Raw genomic sequence first — 20,789 nt, 5'->3', positions numbered from 1 at the left:
TAAGCCCGCGCTGCAAAAAGAGGAAGGTTGGGTGCTGGGACAGTAAACCAGCCCTGTAAAAAAAAGTGCCGCTATGTTTAGAGTGAAAGGAAGACGTTCACTGCACCTGGGACTGGACAAGTGTGGCTAGCAGAAGGTTTAACAGGGTAACATGGGAATGAGACTGATCATTATATGATATAGTATATATAGTTATATACGCCTACAGTTTACCGTACGCCATGATCTCACCCACCAATGCTGACACAGCTTGGATGAAGGTCAGAATACCAGCCAGAGGACGCCGCTCCTGCCGCTCAAAAAGAAACATCATTCAGCAGTCACAGCGTTGGAATTGGGAAAATATCTTCAATTTGTTAGCTTTCCATTTTTTTAACTCTGCCATGGCCGGTCCTAAGCCCGTGCTGCGAAAAGAGGAAGGTTGGGTGCTGGGACAGTAAACCAGCCCTGTAAAAAAAAGTGCCGCTATGTTTCGAGTGAAAGGAAGACGTTCACTGCACCTGGGACTGGACAAGTGTGGCTAGCAGAAGGTTTAACAGGGTAACATGGGAATGAGACTGATCATTATATGATATAGTATATATAGTTATATACGCCTACAGTTTACCGTACGCCATGATCTCACCCACCAATGCTGACACAGCTTGGATGAAGGTCAGAATACCAGCCAGAGGACGCCGCTCCTGCCGCTCAAAAAGAAACATCATTCAGCAGTCACAGCGTTGGAATTGGGAAAATATCTTCAATTTGTTAGCTTTCCATTTTTTTAACTCTGCCATGGCCGGTCCTAAGCCCGTGCTGCGAAAAGAGGAAGGTTGGGTGCTAGGACAGTAAACCAGCCCTGTAAAAAAAATGCCGCTATGTTTCGAGTGAAAGGAAGACGTTCACTGCACCTGGGACTGGACAAGTGTGGCTAGCAGAAGGTTTAACAGGGTAACATGGGAATGAGACTGATCATTATATGATATAGTATATATAGTTATATACGCCTACAGTTTACCGTACGCCATGATCTCACCCACCAATGCTGACACAGCTTGGATGAAGGTCAGAATACCAGCCAGAGGACGCCGCTCCTGCCGCTCAAAAAAGAAACATCATTCAGCAGTCACAACATTGGAATTGGGAAAATATCTTCAATTTGTTAGCTTTCCATTTTTTTAACTCTGCCATGGCCGGTCCTAAGCCCGCGCTGCAAAAAGAGGAAGGTTGGGTGCTGGGACAGTAAACCAGCCCTGTAAAAAAAAGTGCCGCTATGTTTCGAGTGAAAGGAAGACGTTCACTGCACCTGGGACTGGACAAGTGTGGCTAGCAGAAGGTTTAACAGGGTAACATGGGAATGAGACTGATCATTATATGATATAGTATATATAGTTATATACGCCTACAGTTTACCGTACGCCATGATCTCACCCACCAATGCTGACACAGCTTGGATGAAGGTCAGAATACCAGCCAGAGGACGCCGCTCCTGCCGCTCAAAAAAGAAACATCATTCAGCAGTCACAGCGTTGAAATTGGGAAAATATCTTCAATTTGTTAGCTTTCCATTTTTTTAACTCTGCCATGGCCGGTCCTAAGCCCGTGCTGCGAAAAGAGGAAGGTTGGGTGCTGGGACTGTAAACCAGCCCTGTAAAAAAAAGTGCCGCTATGTTTCGAGTGAAAGGAAGACGTTCACTGCACCTGGGACTGGACAAGTGTGGCTAGCAGAAGGTTTAACAGGGTAACATGGGAATGAGACTGATCATTATATGATATAGTATATATAGTTATATACGCCTACAGTTTACCGTACGCCATGATCTCACCCACCAATGCTGACACAGCTTGGATGAAGGTCAGAATACCAGCCAGAGGACGCCGCTCCTGCCACTCAAAAAGAAACATCATTCAGCAGTCACAGCGTTGGAATTGGGAAAATATCTTCAATTTGTTAGCTTTCCATTTTTTTAACTCTGCCATGGCCGGTCCTAAGCCCGTGCTGCGAAAAGAGGAAGGTTGGGTGCTAGGACAGTAAACCAGCCCTGTAAAAAAAATGCCGCTATGTTTCGAGTGAAAGGAAGACGTTCACTGCACCTGGGACTGGACAAGTGTGGCTAGCAGAAGGTTTAACAGGGTAACATGGGAATGAGACTGATCATTATATGATATAGTATATATAGTTATATACGCCAACAGTTTACCGTACGCCATGATCTCACCCACCAATGCTGACACAGCTTGGATGAAGGTCAGAATACCAGCCAGAGGACGCCGCTCCTGCCGCTCAAAAAAGAAACATCATTCAGCAGTCACATCCTTTAAATTGGGAAAATATCTTCAATTTGTTAGCTTTCCATTTTTTTAACTCTGCCATGGCCGGTCCTAAGCCCGTGCTGCAAAAAGAGGAAGGTTGGGTGCTGGGACTGTTAACCAGCCCTGTAAAAAAAAGTGCCGCTATGTTTCGAGTGAAAGGAAGACGTTCACTGCACCTGGGACTGGACAAGTGTGGCTAGCAGAAGGTTTAACAGGGTAACATGGGAATGAGACTGATCATTATATGATATAGTATATATAGTTATATACGCCTACAGTTTACCGTACGCCATGATCTCACCCACCAATGCTGACACAGCTTGGATGAAGGTCAGAATACCAGCCAGAGGACGCCGTTCCTGTCACTCAAAAAGAAACATCATTCAGCAGTCACAGCGTTGGAATTGGGAAAATATCTTCAATTTGTTAGCTTTCCATTTTTTTAACTCTGCCATGGCCGGTCCTAAGCCCGTGCTGCGAAAAGAGGAAGGTTGGGTGCTAGGACAGTAAACCAGCCCTGTAAAAAAAATGCCGCTATGTTTCGAGTGAAAGGAAGACGTTCACTGCACCTGGGACTGGACAAGTGTGGCTAGCAGAAGGTTTAACAGGGTAACATGGGAATGAGACTGATCATTATATGATATAGTATATATAGTTGTATACGCCTACAGTTTACCGTACGCCATGATCTCACCCACCAATGCTGACACAGCTTGGATGAAGGTCAGAATACCAGCCAGAGGACGCCGCTCCTGCCGCTCAAAAAAGAAACATCATTCAGCAGTCACAACATTGGAATTGGGAAAATATCTTCAATTTGTTAGCTTTCCATTTTTTTTAACTCTGCCATGGCCGGTCCTAAGCCCGTGCTGCAAAAAGAGGAAGGTTGGGTGCTGGGACAGTAAACCAGCCCTGTAAAAAAAAGTGCCGCTATGTTTCGAGTGAAAGGAAGACGTTTACTGCACCTGGGACTGGACAAGTGTGGCTAGCAGAAGGTTTAACAGGGTAACATGGGAATGAGACTGATCATTATATGATATAGTATATATAGTTATATACGCCTACAGTTTACCGTACGCCATGATCTCACCCACCAATGCTGACACAGCTTGGATGAAGGTCAGAATACCAGCCAGAGGACGCCGCTCCTGCCGCTCAAAAAAGAAACATCATTCAGCAGTCACAGCGTTGGAATTGGGAAAATATCTTCAATTTGTTAGCTTTCCATTTTTTTAACTCTGCCATGGCCGGTCCTAAGCCCGTGCTGCGAAAAGAGGAAGGTTGGGTGCTGGGACAGTAAACCAGCCCTGTAAAAAAAAGTGCCGCTATGTTTCGAGTAAAAAGGAAGACGTTCACTGCACCTGGGACTGGACAAGTGTGGCTAGCAGAAGGTTTAACAGGGTAACATGGGAATGAGACTGATCATTATATGATATAGTATATATAGTTATATACGCCTACAGTTTACCGTATGCCATGATCTCACCCACCAATGCTGACACAGCTTGGATGAAGGTCAGAATACCAGCCAGAGGACGCCGCTCCTGCCGCTCAAAAAAGAAACATCATTCAGCAGTCACAGCGTTGAAATTGGGAAAATATCTTCAATTTGTTAGCTTTCCATTTTTTTAACTCTGCCATGGCCGGTCCTAAGCCCGTGCTGCGAAAAGAGGAAGGTTGGGTTCTGGGACTGTAAACCAGCCCTGTAAAAAAAGTGCCGCTATGTTTCGAGTGAAAGGAAGACGTTCACTGCACCTGGGACTGGACAAGTGTGGCTAGCAGAAGGTTTAACAGGGTAACATGGGAATGAGACTGATCATTATATGATATAGTATATATAGTTATATACGCCTACAGTTTACCGTACGCCATGATCTCACCCACCAATGCTGACACAGCTTGGATGAAGGTCAGAATAGCAGCCAGAGGACGCCGCTCCTGCCGCTCAAAAAATAAACATCATTCAGCAGTCACAGCGTTGAAATTGGGAAAATATCTTCAATTTGTTAGCTTTCCATTTTTTTAACTCTGCCATGGCCGGTCCTAAGCCCGTGCTGTGAAAAGAGGAAGGTTGGGTGCTGGGACTGTAAACCAGCCCTGTAAAAAAAGTGCCGCTATGTTTCGAGTGAAAGGAAGACGTTCACTGCACCTGGGACTGGACAAGTGTGGCTAGCAGAAGGTTTAACAGGGTAACATGGGAATGAGACTGATCATTATATGATATAGTATATATAGTTATATACGCCTACAGTTTACCGTACGCCATGATCTCACCCACCAATGCTGACACAGCTTGGATGAAGGTCAGAATACCAGCCAGAGGACGCCTCTCCTGCCGCTCAAAAAAGAAACATCATTCAGCAGTCACAGCGTTGAAATTGGGAAAATATCTTCAATTTGTTAGCTTTCCATTTTTTTAACTCTGCCATGGCCGGTCCTAAGCCTGTGCTGTGAAAAGAGGAAGGTTGGGTGCTGGGACTGTAAACCAGCCCTGTAAAAAAAAGTGCCGCTATGTTTCGAGTGAAAGGAAGACGTTCACTGCACCTGGGACTGGACAAGTGTGGCTAGCAGAAGGTTTAACAGGGTAACATGGGAATGAGACTGATCATTATATGATATAGTATATATAGTTATATACGCCTACAGTTTACCGTACGCCATGATCTCACCCACCAATGCTGACACAGCTTGGATGAAGGTCAGAATACCAGCCAGAGGACGCCGCTCCTGCCACTCAAAAAGAAACATCATTCAGCAGTCACAGCGTTGGAATTGGGAAAATATCTTCAATTTGTTATCTTTCCATTTTTTTAACTCTGCCATGGCCGGTCCTAAGCCCGTGCTGCGAAAAGAGGAAGGTTGGGTGCTAGGACAGTAAACCAGCCCTGTAAAAAAAATGCTGCTATGTTTCGAGTGAAAGGAAGACGTTCACTGCACCTGGGACTGGACAAGTGTGGCTAGCAGAAGGTTTAACAGGGTAACATGGGAATGAGACTGATCATTATATGATATAGTATATATAGTTATATACGCCAACAGTTTACCGTACGCCATGATCTCACCCACCAATGCTGACACAGCTTGGATGAAGGTCAGAATACCAGCCAGAGGACGCCGCTCCTGCCGCTCAAAAAAGAAACATCATTCAGCAGTCACAGCGTTTAAATTGGGAAAATATCTTCAATTTGTTAGCTTTCCATTTTTTTAACTCTGCCATGGCCGGTCCTAAGCCCGTGCTGCAAAAAGAGGAAGGTTGGGTGCTGGGACTGTTAACCAGCCCTGTAAAAAAAAGTGCCGCTATGTTTCGAGTGAAAGGAGGACGTTCACTGCACCTGGGACTGGACAAGTGTGGCTAGCAGAAGGTTTAACAGGGTAACATGGGAATGAGACTGATCATTATATGATATAGTATATATAGTTATATACGCCTACAGTTTACCGTACGCCATGATCTCACCCACCAATGCTGACACAGCTTGGATGAAGGTCAGAATACCAGCCAGAGGACGCCGTTCCTGCCACTCAAAAAGAAACATCATTCAGCAGTCACAGCGTTGGAATTGGGAAAATATCTTCAATTTGTTAGCTTTCCATTTTTTTAACTCTGCCATGGCCGGTCCTAAGCCCGTGCTGCGAAAAGAGGAAGGTTGGGTGCTAGGACAGTAAACCAGCCCTGTAAAAAAAATGCCGCTATGTTTCGAGTGAAAGGAAGACGTTCACTGCACCTGGGACTGGACAAGTGTGGCTAGCAGAAGGTTTAACAGGGTAACATGGGAATGAGACTGATCATTATATGATATAGTATATATAGTTGTATACGCCTACAGTTTACCGTACGCCATGATCTCACCCACCAATGCTGACACAGCTTGGATGAAGGTCAGAATACCAGCCAGAGGACGCCGCTCCTGCCGCTCAAAAAAGAAACATCATTCAGCAGTCACAACATTGGAATTGGGAAAATATCTTCAATTTGTTAGCTTTCCATTTTTTTTAACTCTGCCATGGCCGGTCCTAAGCCCGTGCTGCAAAAAGAGGAAGGTTGGGTGCTGGGACAGTAAACCAGCCCTGTAAAAAAAAAGTGCCGCTATGTTTCGAGTGAAAGGAAGACGTTTACTGCACCTGGGACTGGACAAGTGTGGCTAGCAGAAGGTTTAACAGGGTAACATGGGAATGAGACTGATCATTATATGATATAGTATATATAGTTATATACGCCTACAGTTTACCGTACGCCATGATCTCACCCACCAATGCTGACACAGCTTGGATGAAGGTCAGAATACCAGCCAGAGGACGCCGCTCCTGCCGCTCAAAAAAGAAACATCATTCAGCAGTCACAGCGTTGGAATTGGGAAAATATCTTCAATTTGTTAGCTTTCCATTTTTTTAACTCTGCCATGGCCGGTCCTAAGCCCGTGCTGCGAAAAGAGGAAGGTTGGGTGCTGGGACAGTAAACCAGCCCTGTAAAAAAAAGTGCCGCTATGTTTCGAGTAAAAAGGAAGACGTTCACTGCACCTGGGACTGGACAAGTGTGGCTAGCAGAAGGTTTAACAGGGTAACATGGGAATGAGACTGATCATTATATGATATAGTATATATAGTTATATACGCCTACAGTTTACCGTACGCCATGATCTCACCCACCAATGCTGACACAGCTTGGATGAAGGTCAGAATACCAGCCAGAGGATGCCGCTCCTGCCGCTCAAAAAAGAAACATCATTCAGCACTCACAGCGTTGAAATTGGGAAAATATCTTCAATTTGTTAGCTTTCCATTTTTTTAACTCTGCCATGGCCGGTCCTAAGCCCGTGCTGCGAAAAGAGGAAGGTTGGGTTCTGGGACTGTAAACCAGCCCTGTAAAAAAAGTGCCGCTATGTTTCGAGTGAAAGGAAGACGTTCACTGCACCTGGGACTGGACAAGTGTGGCTAGCAGAAGGTTTAACAGGGTAACATGGGAATGAGACTGATCATTATATGATATAGTATATATAGTTATATACGCCTACAGTTTACCGTACGCCATGATCTCACCCACCAATGCTGACACAGCTTGGATGAAGGTCAGAATACCAGCCAGAGGACGCCGCTCCTGCCGCTCAAAAAAGAAACATCATTCAGCAGTCACAGCGTTGAAATTGGGAAAATATCTTCAATTTGTTAGCTTTCCATTTTTTTAACTCTGCCATGGCCGGTCCTAAGCCCGTGCTGCGAAAAGAGGAAGGTTGGGTGCTGGGACTGTAAACCAGCCCTGTAAAAAAAAGTGCCGCTATGTTTCGAGTGAAAGGAAGACGTTCACTGCACCTGGGACTGGACAAGTGTGGCTAGCAGAAGGTTTAACAGGGTAACATGGGAATGAGACTGATCATTATATGATATAGTATATATAGTTATATACGCCTACAGTTTACCGTACGCCATGATCTCACCCACCAATGCTGACACAGCTTGGATGAAGGTCAGAATACCAGCCAGAGGACGCCTCTCCTGCCGCTCAAAAAAGAAACATCATTCAGCAGTCACAGCGTTGAAATTGGGAAAATATCTTCAATTTGTTAGCTTTCCATTTTTTTAACTCTGCCACGGCCGGTCCTAAGCCTGTGCTGCGAAAAGAGGAAGGTTGGGTGCTGGGACTGTAAACCAGCCCTGTAAAAAAAAGTGCCGCTATGTTTCGAGTGAAAGGAAGACGTTCACTGCACCTGGGACTGGACAAGTGTGGCTAGCAGAAGGTTTAACAGGGTAACATGGGAATGAGACTGATCATTATATGATATAGTATATATAGTTATATACGCCTACAGTTTACCGTACGCCATGATCTCACCCACCAATGCTGACACAGCTTGGATGAAGGTCAGAATACCAGCCAGAGGACGCCGCTCCTGCCACTCAAAAAGAAACATCATTCAGCAGTCACAGCGTTGGAATTGGGAAAATATCTTCAATTTGTTAGCTTTCCATTTTTTTAACTCTGCCATGGCCGGTCCTAAGCCCGTGCTGCGAAAAGAGGAAGGTTGGGTGCTAGGACAGTAAACCAGCCCTGTAAAAAAAATGCCGCTATGTTTCGAGTGAAAGGAGGACGTTCACTGCACCTGGGACTGGACAAGTGTGGCTAGCAGAAGGTTTAACAGGGTAACATGGGAATGAGACTGATCATTATATGATATAGTATATATAGTTATATACGCCAACAGTTTACCGTACGCCATGATCTCACCCACCAATGCTGACACAGCTTGGATGAAGGTCAGAATACCAGCCAGAGGACGCCGCTCCTGCCGCTCAAAAAAGAAACATCATTCAGCAGTCACAGCGTTTAAATTGGGAAAATATCTTCAATTTGTTAGCTTTCCATTTTTTTAACTCTGCCATGGCCGGTCCTAAGCCCGTGCTGCAAAAAGAGGAAGGTTGGGTGCTGGGACTGTTAACCAGCCCTGTAAAAAAAAGTGCCGCTATGTTTCGAGTGAAAGGAAGACGTTCACTGCACCTGGGACTGGACAAGTGTGGCTAGCAGAAGGTTTAACAGGGTAACATGGGAATGAGACTGATCATTATATGATATAGTATATATAGTTATATACGCCTACAGTTTACCGTACGCCATGATCTCACCCACCAATGCTGACACAGCTTGGATGAAGGTCAGAATACCAGCCAGAGGACGCCGCTCCTGCCACTCAAAAAGAAACATCATTCAGCAGTCACAGCGTTGGAATTGGGAAAATATCTTCAATTTGTTAGCTTTCCATTTTTTTAACTCTGCCATGGCCGGTCCTAAGCCCGTGCTGCGAAAAGAGGAAGGTTGGGTGCTAGGACAGTAAACCAGCCCTGTAAAAAAAAGTGCCGCTATGTTTCGAGTGAAAGGAAGACGTTCACTGCACCTGGGACTGGACAAGTGTGGCTAGCAGAAGGTTTAACAGGGTAACATGCGAATGAGACTGATCATTATATGATATAGTATATATAGTTGTATACGCCTACAGTTTACCGTACGCCATGATCTCACCCACCAATGCTGACACAGCTTGGATGAAGGTCAGAATACCAGCCAGAGGACGCCGCTCCTGCCGCTCAAAAAAGAAACATCATTCAGCAGTCACAACATTGGAATTGGGAAAATATCTTCAATTTGTTAGCTTTCCATTTTTTTAACTCTGCCATGGCCGGTCCTAAGCCCGTGCTGCGAAAAGAGGAAGGTTGGGTGCTGGGACAGTAAACCAGCCCTGTAAAAAAAAGTGCCGCTATGTTTTGAGTAAAAAGGAAGACGTTCACTGCACCTGGGACTGGACAAGTGTGGCTAGCAGAAGGTTTAACAGGGTAACATGGGAATGAGCCTGATCATTATATGATATAGTATATATAGTTATATACGCCTACAGTTTACCGTATGCCATGATCTCACCCACCAATGCTGACACAGCTTGGATGAAGGTCAGAATACCAGCCAGAGGACGCCGCTCCTGCCGCTCAAAAAAGAAACATCATTCAGCAGTCACAGCGTTGAAATTGGGAAAATATCTTCAATTTGTTAGCTTTCCATTTTTTTAACTCTGCCATGGCCGGTCCTAAGCCCGTGCTGCGAAAAGAGGAAGGTTGGGTGCTGGGACTGTAAACCAGCCCTGTAAAAAAAGTGCCGCTATGTTTCGAGTGAAAGGCAGACGTTCACTGCACCTGGGACTGGACAAGTGTGGCTAGCAGAAGGTTTAACAGGGTAACATGGGAATGAGACTGATCATTATATGATATAGTATATATAGTTATATACGCCTACAGTTTACCGTACGCCATGATCTCACCCACCAATGCTGACACAGCTTGGATGAAGGTCAGAATAGCAGCCAGAGGACGCCGCTCCTGCCGCTCAAAAAAGAAACATCATTCAGCAGTCACAGCGTTTAAATTGGGAAAATATCTTCAATTTGTTAGCTTTCCATTTTTTTAACTCTGCCATGGCCGGTCCTAAGCCTGTGCTGCGAAAAGAGGAAGGTTGGGTGCTGGGACTGTAAACCAGCCCTGTAAAAAAGTGCCGCTATGTTTCGAGTGAAAGGAAGACGTTCACTGCACCTGGGACTGGACAAGTGTGGCTAGCAGAAGGTTTAACAGGGTAACATGGGAATGAGACTGATCATTATATGATATAGTATATATAGTTATATACGCCTACAGTTTACCGTACGCCATGATCTCACCCACCAATGCTGACACAGCTTGGATGAAGGTCAGAATACCAGCCAGAGGACGCCGCTCCTGCCGCTCAAAAAGAAACATCATTCAGCAGTCACAGCGTTGGAATTGGTAAAATATCTTCAATTTGTTAGCTTTCCATTTTTTTAACTCTGCCATGGCCGGTCCTAAGCCCGTGCTGCGATAAGAGGAAGGTTGGGTGCTGGGACAGTAAACCAGCCCTGTAAAAAAGTGCCGCTATGTTTCGAGTGAAAGGAAGACGTTCACTGCACCTGGGACTGGACAAGTGTGGCTAGCAGAAGGTTTAACAGGGTAACATGGGAATGAGACTGATCATTATATGATATAGTATATATAGTTATATACGCCTACAGTTTACCGTACGCCATGATCTCACCCACCAATGCTGACACAGCTTGGATGAAGGTCAGAATACCAGCCAGAGGACGCCGCTCCTGCCACTCAAAAAGAAACATCATTCAGCAGTCACAGCGTTGGAATTGGGAAAATATCTTCAATTTGTTAGCTTTCCATTTTTTTAACTCTGCCATGGCCGGTCCTAAGCCCGTGCTGCGAAAAGAGGAAGGTTGGGTGCTAGGACAGTAAACCAGCCCTGTAAAAAAAATGCCGCTATGTTTCGAGTGAAAGGAAGACGTTCACTGCACCTGGGACTGGACAAGTGTGGCTAGCAGAAGGTTTAACAGGGTAACATGGGAATGAGACTGATAATTATATGATATAGTATATATACAGTAGTTATATACGCCAACAGTTTACCGTACGCCATGATCTCACCCACCAATGCTGACACAGCTTGGATGAAGGTCAGAATACCAGCCAGAGGACGCCGCTCCTGCCGCTCAAAAAAGAAACATCATTTAGCAGTCACAGCGTTGGAATTGGGAAAATATCTTCAATTTGTTAGCTTTCCATTTTTTTAACTCTGCCATGGCCGGTCCTAAGCCCGTGCTGCAAAAAGTGGAAGGTTGGGTGCTGGGACTGTTAACCAGCCCTGTAAAAAAAAAGTGCCGCTATGTTTCGAGTGAAAGGAAGACGTTCACTGCACCTGGGACTGGACAAGTGTGGCTAGCAGAAGGTTTAACAGGGTAACATGGGAATGAGACTGATCATTATATGATATAGTATATATAGTTATATACGCCTACAGTTTACCGTATGCCATGATCTCACCCACCAATGCTGACACAGCTTGGATGAAGGTCAGAATACCAGCCAGAGGACGCCGCTCCTGCCACTCAAAAAGAAACATCATTCAGCAGTCACAGCGTTGGAATTGGGAAAATATCTTCAATTTGTTAGCTTTCCATTTTTTTAACTCTGCCATGGCCGGTCCTAAGCCCGTGCTGCGAAAAGAGGAAGGTTGGGTGCTAGGACAGTAAACCAGCCCTGTAAAAAAAATGCCGCTATGTTTCGAGTGAAAGGAAGACGTTCACTGCACCTGGGACTGGACAAGTGTGGCTAGCAGAAGGTTTAACAGGGTAACATGGGAATGAGACTGATCATTATATGATATAGTATATATAGTTGTATACGCCTACAGTTTACCGTACGCCATGATCTCACCCACCAATGCTGACACAGCTTGGATGAAGGTCAGAATACCAGCCAGAGGACGCCGCTCCTGCCGCTCAAAAAAGAAACATCATTCAGCAGTCACAACATTGGAATTGGGAAAATATCTTCAATTTGTTAGCTTTCCATTTTTTTTAACTCTGCCATGGCCGGTCCTAAGCCCGTGCTGCAAAAAGAGGAAGGTTGGGTGCTGGGACAGTAAACCAGCCCTGTAAAAAAAAGTGCCGCTATGTTTCGAGTGAAAGGAAGACGTTTACTGCACCTGGGACTGGACAAGTGTGGCTAGCAGAAGGTTTAACAGGGTAACATGGGAATGAGACTGATCATTATATGATATAGTATATATAGTTATATACGCCTACAGTTTACCGTACGCCATGATCTCACCCACCAATGCTGACACAGCTTGGATGAAGGTCAGAATACCAGCCAGAGGACGCCGCTCCTGCCGCTCAAAAAAGAAACATCATTCAGCAGTCACAGCGTTGGAATTGGGAAAATATCTTCAATTTGTTAGCTTTCCATTTTTTTAACTCTGCCATGGCCGGTCCTAAGCCCGTGCTGCGAAAAGAGGAAGGTTGGGTGCTGGGACAGTAAACCAGCCCTGTAAAAAAAAGTGCCGCTATGTTTCGAGTAAAAAGGAAGACGTTCACTGCACCTGGGACTGGACAAGTGTGGCTAGCAGAAGGTTTAACAGGGTAACATGGGAATGAGACTGATCATTATATGATATAGTATATATAGTTATATACGCCTACAGTTTACCGTATGCCATGATCTCACCCACCAATGCTGACACAGCTTGGATGAAGGTCAGAATACCAGCCAGAGGATGCCGCTCCTGCCGCTCAAAAAAGAAACATCATTCAGCAGTCACAGCGTTGAAATTGGGAAAATATCTTCAATTTGTTAGCTTTCCATTTTTTTAACTCTGCCATGGCCGGTCCTAAGCCCGTGCTGCGAAAAGAGGAAGGTTGGGTTCTGGGACTGTAAACCAGCCCTGTAAAAAAAGTGCCGCTATGTTTCGAGTGAAAGGAAGACGTTCACTGCACCTGGGACTGGACAAGTGTGGCTAGCAGAAGGTTTAACAGGGTAACATGGGAATGAGACTGATCATTATATGATATAGTATATATAGTTATATACGCCTACAGTTTACCGTACGCCATGATCTCACCCACCAATGCTGACACAGCTTGGATGAAGGTCAGAATAGCAGCCAGAGGACGCCGCTCCTGCCGCTCAAAAAATAAACATCATTCAGCAGTCACAGCGTTGAAATTGGGAAAATATCTTCAATTTGTTAGCTTTCCATTTTTTTAACTCTGCCATGGCCGGTCCTAAGCCCGTGCTGTGAAAAGAGGAAGGTTGGGTGCTGGGACTGTAAACCAGCCCTGTAAAAAAAGTGCCGCTATGTTTCGAGTGAAAGGAAGACGTTCACTGCACCTGGGACTGGACAAGTGTGGCTAGCAGAAGGTTTAACAGGGTAACATGGGAATGAGACTGATCATTATATGATATAGTATATATAGTTATATACGCCTACAGTTTACCGTACGCCATGATCTCACCCACCAATGCTGACACAGCTTGGATGAAGGTCAGAATACCAGCCAGAGGACGCCTCTCCTGCCGCTCAAAAAAGAAACATCATTCAGCAGTCACAGCGTTGAAATTGGGAAAATATCTTCAATTTGTTAGCTTTCCATTTTTTTAACTCTGCCATGGCCGGTCCTAAGCCTGTGCTGTGAAAAGAGGAAGGTTGGGTGCTGGGACTGTAAACCAGCCCTGTAAAAAAAAGTGCCGCTATGTTTCGAGTGAAAGGAAGACGTTCACTGCACCTGGGACTGGACAAGTGTGGCTAGCAGAAGGTTTAACAGGGTAACATGGGAATGAGACTGATCATTATATGATATAGTATATATAGTTATATACGCCTACAGTTTACCGTACGCCATGATCTCACCCACCAATGCTGACACAGCTTGGATGAAGGTCAGAATACCAGCCAGAGGACGCCGCTCCTGCCACTCAAAAAGAAACATCATTCAGCAGTCACAGCGTTGGAATTGGGAAAATATCTTCAATTTGTTATCTTTCCATTTTTTTAACTCTGCCATGGCCGGTCCTAAGCCCGTGCTGCGAAAAGAGGAAGGTTGGGTGCTAGGACAGTAAACCAGCCCTGTAAAAAAAATGCCGCTATGTTTCGAGTGAAAGGAAGACGTTCACTGCACCTGGGACTGGACAAGTGTGGCTAGCAGAAGGTTTAACAGGGTAACATGGGAATGAGACTGATCATTATATGATATAGTATATATAGTTATATACGCCAACAGTTTACCGTACGCCATGATCTCACCCACCAATGCTGACACAGCTTGGATGAAGGTCAGAATACCAGCCAGAGGACGCCGCTCCTGCCGCTCAAAAAAGAAACATCATTCAGCAGTCACAGCGTTTAAATTGGGAAAATATCTTCAATTTGTTAGCTTTCCATTTTTTTAACTCTGCCATGGCCGGTCCTAAGCCCGTGCTGCAAAAAGAGGAAGGTTGGGTGCTGGGACTGTTAACCAGCCCTGTAAAAAAAAGTGCCGCTATGTTTCGAGTGAAAGGAGGACGTTCACTGCACCTGGGACTGGACAAGTGTGGCTAGCAGAAGGTTTAACAGGGTAACATGGGAATGAGACTGATCATTATATGATATAGTATATATAGTTATATACGCCTACAGTTTACCGTACGCCATGATCTCACCCACCAATGCTGACACAGCTTGGATGAAGGTCAGAATACCAGCCAGAGGACGCCGTTCCTGCCACTCAAAAAGAAACATCATTCAGCAGTCACAGCGTTGGAATTGGGAAAATATCTTCAATTTGTTAGCTTTCCATTTTTTTAACTCTGCCATGGCCGGTCCTAAGCCCGTGCTGCGAAAAGAGGAAGGTTGGGTGCTAGGACAGTAAACCAGCCCTGTAAAAAAAATGCCGCTATGTTTCGAGTGAAAGGAAGACGTTCACTGCACCTGGGACTGGACAAGTGTGGCTAGCAGAAGGTTTAACAGGGTAACATGGGAATGAGACTGATCATTATATGATATAGTATATATAGTTGTATACGCCTACAGTTTACCGTACGCCATGATCTCACCCACCAATGCTGACACAGCTTGGATGAAGGTCAGAATACCAGCCAGAGGACGCCGCTCCTGCCGCTCAAAAAAGAAACATCATTCAGCAGTCACAACATTGGAATTGGGAAAATATCTTCAATTTGTTAGCTTTCCATTTTTTTTAACTCTGCCATGGCCGGTCCTAAGCCCGTGCTGCAAAAAGAGGAAGGTTGGGTGCTGGGACAGTAAACCAGCCCTGTAAAAAAAAAGTGCCGCTATGTTTCGAGTGAAAGGAAGACGTTTACTGCACCTGGGACTGGACAAGTGTGGCTAGCAGAAGGTTTAACAGGGTAACATGGGAATGAGACTGATCATTATATGATATAGTATATATAGTTATATACGCCTACAGTTTACCGTACGCCATGATCTCACCCACCAATGCTGACACAGCTTGGATGAAGGTCAGAATACCAGCCAGAGGACGCCGCTCCTGCCGCTCAAAAAAGAAACATCATTCAGCAGTCACAGCGTTGGAATTGGGAAAATATCTTCAATTTGTTAGCTTTCCATTTTTTTAACTCTGCCATGGCCGGTCCTAAGCCCGTGCTGCGAAAAGAGGAAGGTTGGGTGCTGGGACAGTAAACCAGCCCTGTAAAAAAAAGTGCCGCTATGTTTCGAGTAAAAAGGAAGACGTTCACTGCACCTGGGACTGGACAAGTGTGGCTAGCAGAAGGTTTAACAGGGTAACATGGGAATGAGACTGATCATTATATGATATAGTATATATAGTTATATACGCCTACAGTTTACCGTACGCCATGATCTCACCCACCAATGCTGACACAGCTTGGATGAAGGTCAGAATACCAGCCAGAGGATGCCGCTCCTGCCGCTCAAAAAAGAAACATCATTCAGCAGTCACAGCGTTGAAATTGGGAAAATATCTTCAATTTGTTAGCTTTCCATTTTTTTAACTCTGCCATGGCCGGTCCTAAGCCCGTGCTGCGAAAAGAGGAAGGTTGGGTTCTGGGACTGTAAACCAGCCCTGTAAAAAAAGTGCCGCTATGTTTCGAGTGAAAGGAAGACGTTCACTGCACCTGGGACTGGACAAGTGTGGCTAGCAGAAGGTTTAACAGGGTAACATGGGAATGAGACTGATCATTATATGATATAGTATATATAGTTATATACGCCTACAGTTTACCGTACGCCATGATCTCACCCACCAATGCTGACACAGCTTGGATGAAGGTCAGAATACCAGCCAGAGGACGCCGCTCCTGCCGCTCAAAAAAGAAACATCATTCAGCAGTCACAGCGTTGAAATTGGGAAAATATCTTCAATTTGTTAGCTTTCCATTTTTTTAACTCTGCCATGGCCGGTCCTAAGCCCGTGCTGCGAAAAGAGGAAGGTTGGGTGCTGGGACTGTAAACCAGCCCTGTAAAAAAAAGTGCCGCTATGTTTCGAGTGAAAGGAAGACGTTCACTGCACCTGGGACTGGACAAGTGTGGCTAGCAGAAGGTTTAACAGGGTAACATGGGAATGAGACTGATCATTATATGATATAGTATATATAGTTATATACGCCTACAGTTTACCGTACGCCATGATCTCACCCACCAATGCTGACACAGCTTGGATGAAGGTCAGAATACCAGCCAGAGGACGCCTCTCCTGCCGCTCAAAAAAGAAACATCATTCAGCAGTCACAGCGTTGAAATTGGGAAAATATCTTCAATTTGTTAGCTTTCCATTTTTTTAACTCTGCCACGGCCGGTCCTAAGCCTGTGCTGCGAAAAGAGGAAGGTTGGGTGCTGGGACTGTAAACCAGCCCTGTAAAAAAAAGTGCCGCTATGTTTCGAGTGAAAGGAAGACGTTCACTGCACCTGGGACTGGACAAGTGTGGCTAGCAGAAGGTTTAACAGGGTAACATGGGAATGAGACTGATCATTATATGATATAGTATATATAGTTATATACGCCTACAGTTTACCGTACGCCATGATCTCACCCACCAATGCTGACACAGCTTGGATGAAGGTCAGAATACCAGCCAGAGGACGCCGCTCCTGCCACTCAAAAAGAAACATCATTCAGCAGTCACAGCGTTGGAATTGGGAAAATATCTTCAATTTGTTAGCTTTCCATTTTTTTAACTCTGCCATGGCCGGTCCTAAGCCCGTGCTGCGAAAAGAGGAAGGTTGGGTGCTAGGACAGTAAACCAGCCCTGTAAAAAAAATGCCGCTATGTTTCGAGTGAAAGGAGGACGTTCACTGCACCTGGGACTGGACAAGTGTGGCTAGCAGAAGGTTTAACAGGGTAACATGGGAATGAGACTGATCATTATATGATATAGTATATATAGTTATATACGCCAACAGTTTACCGTACGCCATGATCTCACCCACCAATGCTGACACAGCTTGGATGAAGGTCAGAATACCAGCCAGAGGACGCCGCTCCTGCCGCTCAAAAAAGAAACATCATTCAGCAGTCACAGCGTTTAAATTGGGAAAATATCTTCAATTTGTTAGCTTTCCATTTTTTTAACTCTGCCATGGCCGGTCCTAAGCCCGTGCTGCAAAAAGAGGAAGGTTGGGTGCTGGGACTGTTAACCAGCCCTGTAAAAAAAAGTGCCGCTATGTTTCGAGTGAAAGGAAGACGTTCACTGCACCTGGGACTGGACAAGTGTGGCTAGCAGAAGGTTTAACAGGGTAACATGGGAATGAGACTGATCATTATATGATATAGTATATATAGTTATATACGCCTACAGTTTACCGTACGCCATGATCTCACCCACCAATGCTGACACAGCTTGGATGAAGGTCAGAATACCAGCCAGAGGACGCCGCTCCTGCCACTCAAAAAGAAACATCATTCAGCAGTCACAGCGTTGGAATTGGGAAAATATCTTCAATTTGTTAGCTTTCCATTTTTTTAACTCTGCCATGGCCGGTCCTAAGCCCGTGCTGCGAAAAGAGGAAGGTTGGGTGCTAGGACAGTAAACCAGCCCTGTAAAAAAAAGTGCCGCTATGTTTCGAGTGAAAGGAAGACGTTCACTGCACCTGGGACTGGACAAGTGTGGCTAGCAGAAGGTTTAACAGGGTAACATGCGAATGAGACTGATCATTATATGATATAGTATATATAGTTGTATACGCCTACAGTTTACCGTACGCCATGATCTCACCCACCAATGCTGACACAGCTTGGATGAAGGTCAGAATACCAGCCAGAGGACGCCGCTCCTGCCGCTCAAAAAAGAAACATCATTCAGCAGTCACAACATTGGAATTGGGAAAATATCTTCAATTTGTTAGCTTTCCATTTTTTTAACTCTGCCATGGCCGGTCCTAAGCCCGTGCTGCGAAAAGAGGAAGGTTGGGTGCTGGGACAGTAAACCAGCCCTGTAAAAAAAAGTGCCGCTATGTTTTGAGTAAAAAGGAAGACGTTCACTGCACCTGGGACTGGACAAGTGTGGCTAGCAGAAGGTTTAACAGGGTAACATGGGAATGAGCCTGATCATTATATGATATAGTATATATAGTTATATACGCCTACAGTTTACCGTATGCCATGATCTCACCCACCAATGCTGACACAGCTTGGATGAAGGTCAGAATACCAGCCAGAGGACGCCGCTCCTGCCGCTCAAAAAAGAAACATCATTCAGCAGTCACAGCGTTGAAATTGGGAAAATATCTTCAATTTGTTAGCTTTCCATTTTTTTAACTCTGCCATGGCCGGTCCTAAGCCCGTGCTGCGAAAAGAGGAAGGTTGGGTGCTGGGACTGTAAACCAGCCCTGTAAAAAAAGTGCCGCTATGTTTCGAGTGAAAGGCAGACGTTCACTGCACCTGGGACTGGACAAGTGTGGCTAGCAGAAGGTTTAACAGGGTAACATGGGAATGAGACTGATCATTATATGATATAGTATATATAGTTATATACGCCTACAGTTTACCGTACGCCATGATCTCACCCACCAATGCTGACACAGCTTGGATGAAGGTCAGAATAGCAGCCAGAGGACGCCGCTCCTGCCGCTCAAAAAAGAAACATCATTCAGCAGTCACAGCGTTTAAATTGGGAAAATATCTTCAATTTGTTAGCTTTCCATTTTTTTAACTCTGCCATGGCCGGTCCTAAGCCTGTGCTGCGAAAAGAGGAAGGTTGGGTGCTGGGACTGTAAACCAGCCCTGTAAAAAAGTGCCGCTATGTTTCGAGTGAAAGGAAGACGTTCACTGCACCTGGGACTGGACAAGTGTGGCTAGCAGAAGGTTTAACAGGGTAACATGGGAATGAGACTGATCATTATATGATATAGTATATATAGTTATATACGCCTACAGTTTACCGTACGCCATGATCTCACCCACCAATGCTGACACAGCTTGGATGAAGGTCAGAATACCAGCCAGAGGACGCCGCTCCTGCCGCTCAAAAAGAAACATCATTCAGCAGTCACAGCGTTGGAATTGGTAAAATATCTTCAATTTGTTAGCTTTCCATTTTTTTAACTCTGCCATGGCCGGTCCTAAGCCCGTGCTGCGATAAGAGGAAGGTTGGGTGCTGGGACAGTAAACCAGCCCTGTAAAAAAGTGCCGCTATGTTTCGAGTGAAAGGAAGACGTTCACTGCACCTGGGACTGGACAAGTGTGGCTAGCAGAAGGTTTAACAGGGTAACATGGGAATGAGACTGATCATTATATGATATAGTATATATAGTTATATACGCCTACAGTTTACCGTACGCCATGATCTCACCCACCAATGCTGACACAGCTTGGATGAAGGTCAGAATACCAGCCAGAGGACGCCGCTCCTGCCACTCAAAAAGAAACATCATTCAGCAGTCACAGCGTTGGAATTGGGAAAATATCTTCAATTTGTTAGCTTTCCATTTTTTTAACTCTGCCATGGCCGGTCCTAAGCCCGTGCTGCGAAAAGAGGAAGGTTGGGTGCTAGGACAGTAAACCAGCCCTGTAAAAAAAATGCCGCTATGTTTCGAGTGAAAGGAAGACGTTCACTGCACCTGGGACTGGACAAGTGTGGCTAGCAGAAGGTTTAACAGGGTAACATGGGAATGAGACTGATAATTATATGATATAGTATATATACAGTAGTTATATACGCCAACAGTTTACCGTACGCCATGATCTCACCCACCAATGCTGACACAGCTTGGATGAAGGTCAGAATACCAGCCAGAGGACGCCGCTCCTGCCGCTCAAAAAAGAAACATCATTTAGCAGTCACAGCGTTGGAATTGGGAAAATATCTTCAATTTGTTAGCTTTCCATTTTTTTAACTCTGCCATGGCCGGTCCTAAGCCCGTGCTGCAAAAAGTGGAAGGTTGGGTGCTGGGACTGTTAACCAGCCCTGTAAAAAAAAAGTGCCGCTATGTTTCGAGTGAAAGGAAGACGTTCACTGCACCTGGGACTGGACAAGTGTGGCTAGCAGAAGGTTTAACAGGGTAACATGGGAATGAGACTGATCATTATATGATATAGTATATATAGTTATATACGCCTACAGTTTACCGTACGCCATGATCTCACCCACCAATGCTGACACAGCTTGGATGAAGGTCAGAATAC

This window comes from Staurois parvus, unplaced genomic scaffold (genome assembly GCF_062004578.1).
Source record: "Staurois parvus isolate SC_StPar_1 unplaced genomic scaffold, SC_StPar_1.0 ptg001800l, whole genome shotgun sequence".
NCBI classification, from domain to species: Eukaryota; Metazoa; Chordata; class Amphibia; order Anura; family Ranidae; genus Staurois; species Staurois parvus.
The sequence above is the reverse complement of the archived record's forward strand: the minus strand, read 5'-3'. Positions refer to the sequence as shown.